Source organism: Pseudophryne corroboree, chromosome 9, assembly GCF_028390025.1.
Source record: "Pseudophryne corroboree isolate aPseCor3 chromosome 9, aPseCor3.hap2, whole genome shotgun sequence".
NCBI lineage: Eukaryota > Metazoa > Chordata > Amphibia > Anura > Myobatrachidae > Pseudophryne > Pseudophryne corroboree.
Window position 1 is genome coordinate 105,653,698 of NC_086452.1, and position 11,325 is coordinate 105,665,022.

Genomic DNA, 11,325 nt, shown 5'->3' on the forward strand with positions numbered 1-11,325 from the left:
AAGCAAGAAGAGGTCCGGAAAATCGGCGGCAGAAGACATCAGTCTTCACCAAGGCAGCGCACAGCACTGCAGCTGTGCGCCATTGCTCCTCATACACACTTCACACTCCGGTCACTGAGGGTGCAGGGCGCTGGGGGGGGCGCCCTGAGAAGCAATAATAACACCTTGGCTGGCAAAAATACCACAATATATAGCCCCAGAGGCTATATATGTGGAAAATACCCCTGCCAGAATCCAGAAAAAAGCGTGAGAATAGTCCGCGGAAAAGGGGCGGAGCTATATCCCACAGCACACTGGCGCCATTTCTCCTTCACAGATCCGCTGGAAGGAAGCTCCCTGGCTCTCCCCTGCAGTCTACACTACAGAACAGAGTAAAAACAGAGAGGGGGGGCACTAAATTTAGGCGCAGTATAAATTATATAAAAGCAGCTATAGGGGACATAACTCAGTTAGTCCCTGCATTATATAGCGCTCTGGTGTGTGCTGGCATACTCTCACTCTGTCCCCCCAAAGGGCTTTTGTGGGTCCTGTCCTCATTGGAGCATTCCTTGTGTGTGTGTGCGGTGTGTCGGTACGGCTGTGTCGACTTGTTTGATGAGGAGACTTATGTGGAGGCGGAGCAGATGCCGATAAATGAGATGTCGCCCCTGTGGGCCGACACCAGAGTGGATGGATAGGTGGACGGTATTAACCGACAGTGTCAACTCCTTACATAAAAGGCTGGATGACGTAACAGCTATGGGACAGCCGGCTTCTCAGCCCGCGCTTGCCCAGACGTCTCAAAGGCCATCAACGCTTCCTCAGATGGCAGATACAGATGTCGACACGGAGTCTGACTCCAGTGTCGACGAGGTTGAGACATATACACAATCCACTAGGAACACCCGTTACATGATCCCGGCAATATAAAATGTGTTACACATTTCTGACATTAACCCAAGTACCACTAAAAACAAAGGGTTTTATGTGTGGGGAGAAAAAGCAGGCAGTGTTTTGTTCCCCCATCAAATGAGTGAATGAAGTGTGAAAAAGCGTGGGTTTCCCCGATAAGAAACTGGTAATTTCTAACAAGTTACTGATGGCGTACCCTTTCCCGCCAGAGGATAAGTTACGCTGGGAGATATCCCCTAGGGTGGATAAGGCGCTCACACGTTTGTCAAGGTGGCACTGCCGTCTTAGGATACGGCCACTTTGAAGGTACCTGCTGATAAATAGCAGGAGGCTATCCTGAAGTCTGTATTTACACACTCAGGTACTAGACTGAGACCTGCAGACTGCTGCAGAGTGGTCTGTACCCCTTTCAAACAGGGATACTATTTTGCGAACATAAGACGTCGTCTTATATATGAGGGATGCACAGAGGAATATTTTGCCGGCTGGCATCCTGAATTATTGCAATGTCCATTCTGTCAGGAGGGTATTGGAGACCCGACACTGGACAGGTGATGCTGACTTCAAAAGGCACATAGAGCCTTATAAGGGTGAGGAATTGGTTGGGGATGGTCTCTCGGACCTCGTATCCACAGCAACAGCTGGGATGAAAATATTTTACCTCAGGTTTCCTCACAGCCTAAGAAAAGCACTGTATTATCAGGTACAGTCCTTTCGGCTTCAAAAAAGCAGGCGGGTCAAACGAGGGAAGAGGGAAAAAGCTGCACCAGCAGCCAGTTCCCAGAAACAAAATTCTTCCCCTGCTTCCTCTGAGTCCACCGCATGACGCGGGGGCTCCACAGGCGTAGCCAGGTACGGTGGGGGGCCGCCTCAAACATTTCAGCGATCAGTGGGCTCGCTCACAGGTGGATCCCTGGATCCTTCAAGTAGTATCTCAGGGGTACAAGCTGGAAGTCGAGGCGTCTCCCCCCCGCCGTTTACTCAAATCTGCCTTGCCGACAACTCCCTCAGGCAGGGAGGCTGTGCTAGAGGCAATTCACAAGCTGTATTCCCAGCAGGTGATAGTCAAGGTGCCCCTACTTCAACAAGGACGGGGTTACTATTCCACACTGTTTGTGGTACCGAAACCAGCCGGTTCGGTGAGACCCATTTTAAAATGGAAATCCTTGAACACTTACATAACAAAGTTCAAGATGGAATCGCTCAGGGCGGTTATTGCAAGCCTGGACGAGGGGGATTACATGGTATCCCTGGACATCAAGGATGCTTACCTGCATGTCCCTATTTACCTTCCTCACCAGGAGTACCTCAGATTGTGGTACAGGATTGCCATTACCAAGTCCAAACACTACCGTTTGGACTGTCCACGGCACCGAGGGTGTTTACCAAGGTAATGGCAGAAATGATGATACTCCTTCAAAAAAAGGGAGTTTTTATTTATCCCATACTTGGACGATCTCCTTATAAAGGCAAGGTCCAGGGAGCAGTTACTGGTCGGAGTAGCACTATCTCAGGAGGTGCTACAACAGCATGGCTGGATTCTGAACATTCCTAAGTCACAGCTGGTTCCTTCCACTCGCTTACTGTTCCTGGGGATGATTTTGGACACAGAACAGAAAAAAGTGTTTCTCCCGCAGGAGAAAGCCAAGGAGCTGTCATCTCTAGTCAGAGACCTCCTAAAACCAAAAAGGGTATCGGTGCATCGTTGCACACGAGTCCTGGGAAAAATGGTGGCTTCATACGAAGCAATTCCATTCGGCAGGTTCCATGCGAGGACCTTCCAGTGGGACCTCTTGGATAAGTGGTCGGGATCGCATCTTCAAATGCATCAAATGATAACCCTGTCTCCAAGGACCAGGGTGTCTCTACTGTGGTGGCTGCAGGGTGCTCATCTTCTAGAGGGCCGCAGTTTCGGCATACAGGACTGGGTCCTGGTGACCACGGATGCCAGCCTTCGAGGCTGGGGAGCAGTCACACAGGGAAGAAACTTCCAGGGCCTATGGTCAAGTCAGGAGACTTCCCTACATATAAATTCTGGAACTGAGGGCCATTTACAATGCCCTAAGTCAGGCAAGACCCCTGCTTCAAAACCAGCCGGTACTGATACAGTCAGACAACATCACGGCAGTCGCCCATGTGAACGACAGGGCGGCACAAGAAGCAGGATGGCAATGGCAGAAGCCACAAGGATTCTCCGATGGGTGGAAAATCACGTACTAGCACTGTCAGCAGTGTTCATTCCGGGAGTGGACAACTGGGAAGCAGACTTCCTCAGCAGACACGACCTACACCCGGGAGAGTGGGGACTTCATCCAGAAGTCTTCCTGCTGTTGGTAAACCGTTGGGAAAGGCCACAGGTGGACATGATGGCGTCCCGCCTCAACAAAAAGCTAAAGAGATATTGCGCCAGGTCAAGGGACCCTCAGGCGATAGCTGTGGACGCTCTAGTGACACCGTGGGTGTACCAGTCGGTTTATGTGTTCCCTCCTCTGCCTCTCATACCAAAGGTACTGAGAATAATAAGATGGCGAGGAGTAAGAACGATACTCGTGGTTCCGGATTGGCCAAGAAGGGCTTGGTACCCGGAACTTCAGGAAATGATATCAGAGGACCCATGGCCTCTGCCGCTCAGACAGGACCTGCTTCAGCAGGGGCCCTGTCTGTTCCAAGACTTACCGCGGCTGCGTTTGACGGCATGGCGATTGAACGCCGGATCCTGAAGGAAAAGGGTATTCCGGAAGAAGTCATTCCTACGCTTATTAAAGCCAGGAAAGATGTTACGGCAAAGCATTATCACCGCATATGGCGGAAATATGTTGCATGGTGCGAGGCCAAAAAGGCCCCAACAGAGGAATTTCCACTAGGTCGATTTCTACATTTCCTGCAAGCAGGAGTGAATATGGGCCTAAATCTAGGCTCCATTAAAGTACAGATCTCGGCTCTGTCGATTTTCTTTCAAAAAGAACTAGCTTCAGTACCTGAAGTTCAGACATTGTGAAAGGAGTGCTGCATATTCAGCCCCCGTTTGTGCCCCCTGTGGCACCTTGGGATCTCAACGTGGTGTTGAGTTTTTCTTAAAATTACATTGGTTTGAGCCACTAAAAACCGTGGATCTAAAATATCTCACGTGGAAAGTGGTCATGTTATTGGCCTTGGCTTCAGCCAGGCGAGTGTCAGAATTGGCGGCTTTATCATGTAAAAGCCCTTATCTGATTTTCCATATGGATAGGGCAGAATTGAGGACTCGTCCCCAATTTCTCCCTAAGGTGGTGTCAGCGTTTCACCTGAACCAGCCTATTGTGGTGCTGGCGGCTACTAGTGAATTGGAGGACTCCAAGTTGCTAGACGTTGTCAGGGCCCTGAAAATATATGTTTCCAGGACGGCTGGAGTCAGAAACTCTGACTCGCTGTTTATCCTGTATGCACCCAACAAGCTGGGTGCTCCTGCTTCTAAGCAGTCTATTGCTCGCTGGATTTGTAGTACAATTCAGCTTGCACATTCTGTGGCAGGCATACCACAGCCATAATCTGTAAATGCCCATTCCTCAAGGAAGGTGGGCTCATCTTGGGCGGCTGCCCGAGGGGTCTCGGCTTTACAACTTTGCCGAGCAGCTACTTGGTCAGGGGCAATCACGTTTGCAAAATTCTACAAATTTGATACCCTGGCTGAGGAGGACCTGGAGTTCTCTCATTCGGTGCTACAGAGTCATCCGCACTCTCCCGCCCGTTTGGGAGCTTTGGTATAATCCCCATGGTCCTTACGGAGTTCCCAGCATCCACTAGGACGTCAGAGAAAATAAGAATTTACTCACCGGTAATTCTATTTCTCGTAGTCCGTAGTGGATGCTGGGCGCCCATCCCAAGTGCGGATTGTCTGCAATACTTGTAAATAGTTATTGTTAACTAAAGGGTTATTGTTGAGCCATCTGTTGAGAGGCTCAGTTGTTTTCATACTGTCAAACTGGATATAGTATCACGAGTTGTACGGTGTGATTGGTGTGGCTGGTAAGAGTCTTACCCGGGATTCTAAATCCTTCCTTATTATGTCAGCTCGTCCGGGCACAGTGTCCTAACTGAGGCTTGGAGGAGGGTCATAGTGGGAGGAGCCAGTGCACACCAGGTAGTCATAAATCTTTCTAGAGTGCCCAGCCTCCTTCGGAGCCCGCTATTCCCCATGGTCCTTACGGAGTTCCCAGCATCCACTACGGACTACGAGAAATAGAATTACCGGTGAGTAAATTCTTATTTTACTTACATACAAGGCTATTAACCAAACTGCACCATCATACATCTCCTCACTCATCTCAAAATATCTCCCTACCAGACCCCTCCGCTCTGCACAAGATCTGCGTCTCTCATCCACATGTATTACCTGTTCCCACTCAAAATTACAGGACTTTACCTGGGCTTCCCCCACTCTGTGGAATGCACTCCCACGCACAATAAGACTCTCCTCTAGTCTCCAAACCTTTAAACGTTCCCTGAAAACTCATCTCTTCAGACAAGCCTACCAAATTCCAGACCCACTCACATAACCTTCAATGCTTCCTATCCAGTTACATCATCTCTGTACAGTCCACATAACCTCATATTTTGTCTTCCAACATTGCTGGGTGATCATATCATACAACCCATTAAGAACCTAGCAATCTGGGGAACCATTATGTAACAGGTAGCATCTATCCTTGTGTATCAATGCCTATTTCCCTATAGATTGTAAGCTTGCGAGCAGGGCCTTCCTACCTCTGTCTGTCTGTCTGTCTGTCTTTGCCCAGTTTTGTTCTATAACTGTTGTTCTAATTGTAAAGCGCAACGGAATATGCTGCGCTATATAAGAAACTGCTAATAATAATAATAATCTTGCACCACTTTTCATTTCTGTCACTGCTGTGCGGCAATGTTTCATAGATGTGCTATAAACTGCCGTGTGTTTGTGCTTCTGCTCTGTTGCTTAGTAACCAGCCAGCTTGCTGCATCCTTTGGCCTAAAGTGGATGAAAACAATATATGACCATTTCAGCCTGCAAATGCAAACACACTCCAGTTCTACTATGGCTTGCTTACAGTACGTTGCTCTAAAATGTACCCTACAGTATGTTCACATTTCTGTATAATTAATGACTCATACTATGGGTCCGGACAATTATTGCTGGTTTTGGTCCTAATTCGTTGTCCGGTTTTGGCTTTGGATTACGTTTTGAATTTTGGCAGTGACTGGTTTTGGTTTCGGAATTTTTACTAAAATCACTGAGTTATGACCTGTTTTTGTTCCTACTTCCTACAGTATTATTTACCCCAATAACATTCATTTACACTCATTTCCAGTCAATTTTGACCACCTCACAGCTCACAATATTGGTTTCATCCAGTTTAGGCCAAAAGGTTGCACTGAGATAGTTGGATAACTACGCTAAGTGACCACAGTGGGCAGCACAGACATGTGGCACTTAAACTTACAGAATGGCACTGCAGTGGCAGACGGGAAGATAGTTTAATTTATTGTACAAACCCATAGAAACCAACAATGTTTTAATTTATCAAGACCTACATCAGAGGCCTGAGGGAGTTGTAGCATGTATCTAGTGGAAGGCAGGTAATGGAAGGAAGGATTCATTATTTAGTTAATGTAATATTATTTTTTATTTCAAAGCAAATTTATGAGGGAGAAGGGGGTAATATGGGCAGTAGGCCATCAGGTTTTAGTGGTTAATTGAAGATTCGCTACCAAATTTAATCTCAATGCTACTTTAGCAGAACAGCAATTCCTTGGCTGTACCAAGACATTGAAAAAAGAGGAAGGAAGGAAGGAAGGAAGGAAGGAAGGAAGGAAGGGAGGGAGGAAGGAGCAAGGAAGGAAGGAAGCAGGGAGGGAGGGAGGAATGAAGCAGGAAGGAAGGAAGGAAGGAAGGAAGGAAGGAGGAAGGGAGGGAGGGAAGGGAAGGATAGGAAGTAAGAAGGAAGGAAGGAATTGTTCTTGCTGGCTGAGGAAACCTGAGGCACTCCACCTGTTGAGGTCCAGCTGAAGAGCCACAGCTGCTTTCCATGGGAAACATATGTTTCAGGAACTGATCCAACATTGAGGTTGAAAATAATTTTGACTGATGATTATAGCATATAAAAATATATATTGTATATATATTTTTCATTGTTTTTACTGTGGTCAAAATTGCCTGAAAATTAATGTTATCGGGGTTAATAATACTCTAGGAACAAAAAAAGGCCCAAATCATGTGATGTGATAGCTTTTTTTGTCAAATTTTGAAAAAGAATACAAAACCAAAATCAGCAGAAATGGTCAGGCGCACATAATTTTCAATAACTATATCAGGGGCCCAAGGGAGGTAGAGTATGCATGTAGTTGAAGTAAAGATTGATTAGTAATTGTATTTAATTTGGTTCTAAAAACTGTAATTTAATCATTGGTGGTATGGGTGATGGCCTTTATTGCATAGACCAAAACATTTATTGGTTATTACACTAACCTGACTACTACTAATTTGCAACACATTTTTAATAACCAAAAAAAGAATAACATTTTCATAGTCAAGGATTCCTGACAAGGCTAATGAAGCCAAGAAAATTAATAGCTGAGGGGTACAAATTACCCAGGCCCAGACTGCTGGAGGGGCCCGGAGGGGTCTTGGGTCCAATACCACCCTGTATACCATTATGTTGCCAGCATCGGCAGTGCCATCTACCTGATGATCTCTTCAGAAAGATGGCACCTCACATAGATAGTTAGGTGACACAGGACTGATTGTTATGTTTTTAGCCAAAGTTTTTGAACTTGGCAAAAACTTTGGATGAATACGCTGCAAGTGACGTAACAGGAAGGAGGTTCACAGATGGTTGAGGTCCCTACCTCTACTTTCTCTTGCTTTACAAATGGTACAGATGGTTGTCCGGATTTGGGCAGAAATAACTCCCCACATTTTTTGTCTTTTACCCCAGCATGCCAATGGGCTTTTTCACATCAAGGACAACAACTGTTTCCACTGGTGCCTGATTTACACAAACAGCATCCTAGGCATCAACATCCTCATCATCAACAACATCAGTGTCACATTGTCACAATATGTGTATGATACACTGCAGCCAGCAGTGTCACGGAAAAATAATAGTATTATATATATTTAATTATTAATAGATTGACAGAGCACCCCTGGATGAACACAGCAGTCTCTTGTCAGACACAGTGCTTCTTTATGTACAACAAAGCACGCTTGGGGACGGGCCGTCTACAGTTGAGGTACCACCTACAGTGTCACAATACGTATATATATTTGGACAGATCTGAGGGCGCTAGTGTAAATACCTAATTTTGACCATCCATAATGTAACATACAGTATGTAACAAATGCTTCTTTTGAACACATGAAAGAGCATCTGTACAGTTTCACAATTTCACACTTTAGAAACAAGAAAATTTACTATAACAAGAAAACACAATAAAACTGAATGTTGACTTAAGAAATTCTAAAGTGTGAAATTGTGAAACTGTACAGATGCTTTTATTTTACTATAAAATACTGTTTTAATAAAACTGTGAATACATTTTTATGACTAAAAATATATATTTTTATTTATACGGTATGTATGTTTTAGAAGCATTTGTCACATTATGGAGGGTCAAAATTAGGTATTTACAACACTAGCACCCTCAGATCTGTCCAAAAATTGCTTTCCTTGAACCTTAGCTAACAGAAGGTTCATCTAGAGGTGCTGCTTACGATACTCTTGAGCGCAATTGGGAACCCCCATTTTTACATATATATATATATATATATTGTATATAGTGTATATATATATATATATATATATATATATATTATCAATTAAATTTTTTTTATATTTTTTGCTATTTTTACACTGGGATCCCACCCCTAGATTGACATTGACAGAACACCTCTGGGTGGACAACACAGCATATCTGGATGGACACAGCATGTACAGAGCACCACTGGAGGACAAATCAGCCCAGTCCCTTGATGGTCAACATTGCAGCACCCCTGGATTGACAACTGCAGCACCCCTGGATGAACACAGCATGGACAGAGCACCCCCAGAGGACAAAGCAGCCTCAGCAACTATAGGACAACTGCAGCACCCCTGGAAGGACATAGCACAGACAGAGCAGCCCTTGAGGACAAAGCAGCCCCTTAATGCACAACTGCAGCGCCCCTGGATGGACAACTAGATGGGCCAAGTGGTTCTTATCTGCCATCAAATTCTATGTTTCTATGACAACACAGCACCATTGGATGGAAACAGTAGGACAGAACACCCCTGGAGGACAAAGCAGCCCCAGCCACTTGATGAATAACACTACAGCACCACTGGATGGACAACACAGCACTGACACATCTGCTCACTACAAACTCAACAGCCAGAGTAAAATGCCGCCGATCACCGGGAGCCTTATATAGAATACAAAACCTGCGAGAATCCGAAAGTGGGAGGGTGACATTTTGCATCATTTTGGGATTAAAGTCACATGGGAAAATCCAAGCCAGACTTGGATCCCAGCCTGGCTCGGGAAGTTCGGGTGGGTCTGGTTCTCCGCTCATCTCTCATGCAAATATTTCATAAAATATATTATTTAATAACATTCACTTAATAGTATAGAATAGTATAAAAATATTTTAAAACAATTCAAACATTCCCATGGAATAATAGATCAATAATAAATGCTTTTTAACCAATGGGTATTTTTCTATGATTATGAACTTTTCTTGTGAATTTTCAAGGCACAGAACCGTACTGTATATAATCAGCGCAACCGGAACACCCCCCCCCCCCCCTCCTCTTGGCAAGTGGCTCAAATTATGAAAACAATAGCAATGGTATATAATACAATAACTAGAGCTACCACCACATAATGCAGTTTAAGGGACAGAGCAGAGCTGCTGCACATGCCTAGTGGTAGCATCTTCTTCTACCAAGTTTGCTGTGTGAATCCTCAATCAGTACACTGGAAAAGAGAGTAGCTACCAAGAAGAAAAGACAGGAGCCTTACCATGAGGTGAGAGAATGTGTGCTTAAAAAGTGCAGGACTGGTTCTATTATGTTTGTGTATTTATTTATTATGGTGTGTATCTTTTTCCTGACCACTTATTTATATTATTTAAATGTGTGATACAGCCTATACTATAGACCATCTATAGTGTTAAATATTAATACTGTATTCCATACAGTATACATTAATGTCCAGGGTCTTTACTAGGTTCTTCTACCGCTCCCCCAGACTCCCACAATTGCTCCAACAGTCCGCAGAGTGGGAGATTGTGTACTGCATTTGGAACCCCCCCTCTAGAAATCCTGCATTTGCCACTGATCAGCACTGCACAGAAGAAGTCAGCATGATTCATTTCCTTCACAAACTTGTTATGGAGCTCAACAGAGGCTACTCGAGAACCATGATCTTCTACGACTACGACTACAAGAGCAGTGTGCGCCAGCAGGTGAGTATTTATCGACTGCGAGCTGCTTTTGGAGAGGAAACACCATCCCAAACCACTGTGTTTGAGTGGTTTGCAGATTATTGTAGCGAGAGACGGTCACTGGAAGGTGAGGGGTGCTGCGGCCAACCTGTGTCCATCATCGCCGAAGACAACGTTGTTGCCGTGGGATTTAATACGCCACAAAAATCTTGGCTAGAGCAAGGTTTCTGCACACTGGGTGCCCCATCAGCTGCCTCAAGGGCAGATGGAGGCTCAGATGACTTGGTGCTGCAACATGCTGGCCAAGTTTGATGGTGGTTGCTCAAACTCTGGGAGATCATCAGTTATGATGAATCCTGTACCCAAGTTGGAGGTGCACTGCCACTGAAGTTCCGATATGTCGCTCCCTCATCGCCATATTCCTGTTTATTTCTCTACTGCGCATGTGTAAATCTCTGGCAAAATGGTGGCTTGCCATTTTTTTTTATGATTTCATAAGCATCAACGCGGGACTCCAGAGGTGAGTATAATAAATGGGTGTGCGGTGTGGGCCGCTATGCACCCATTTTACAGTAGATTTGCCACTGCTTCTTATGCTTATGATCCAGCTAAGTGAACCTCTGGACCTCGTCGAAGCTTGCCGAGAGGTAAGTAATGTTAAAAACAAATGGCATATTTGTTGGTATCACTGCGATATTAAACAAAATATACTGCTGATATTAAGACACATTGTTATGTGAGGAGCTAAGTTTTGTTTCATACTCATAGATTAATGTCAGGCTTCCAGGCCAGAATCCGACTAATCAAGAAACTTGCAGAAATGTTTTGCCGATCTCTCTGAACACATAAATAATAGCCTTGGCTCTTCTTCTGTTCGTGTTATGCAAATATTAGTCACTTTATCAGAGAATGTTTGTAATTTTTAATAGATATTTTGTATTCCTTTGTGAGCAATCTTTTTTTTTTATCTTTGAAGACTCGGTGCTTAACACTAA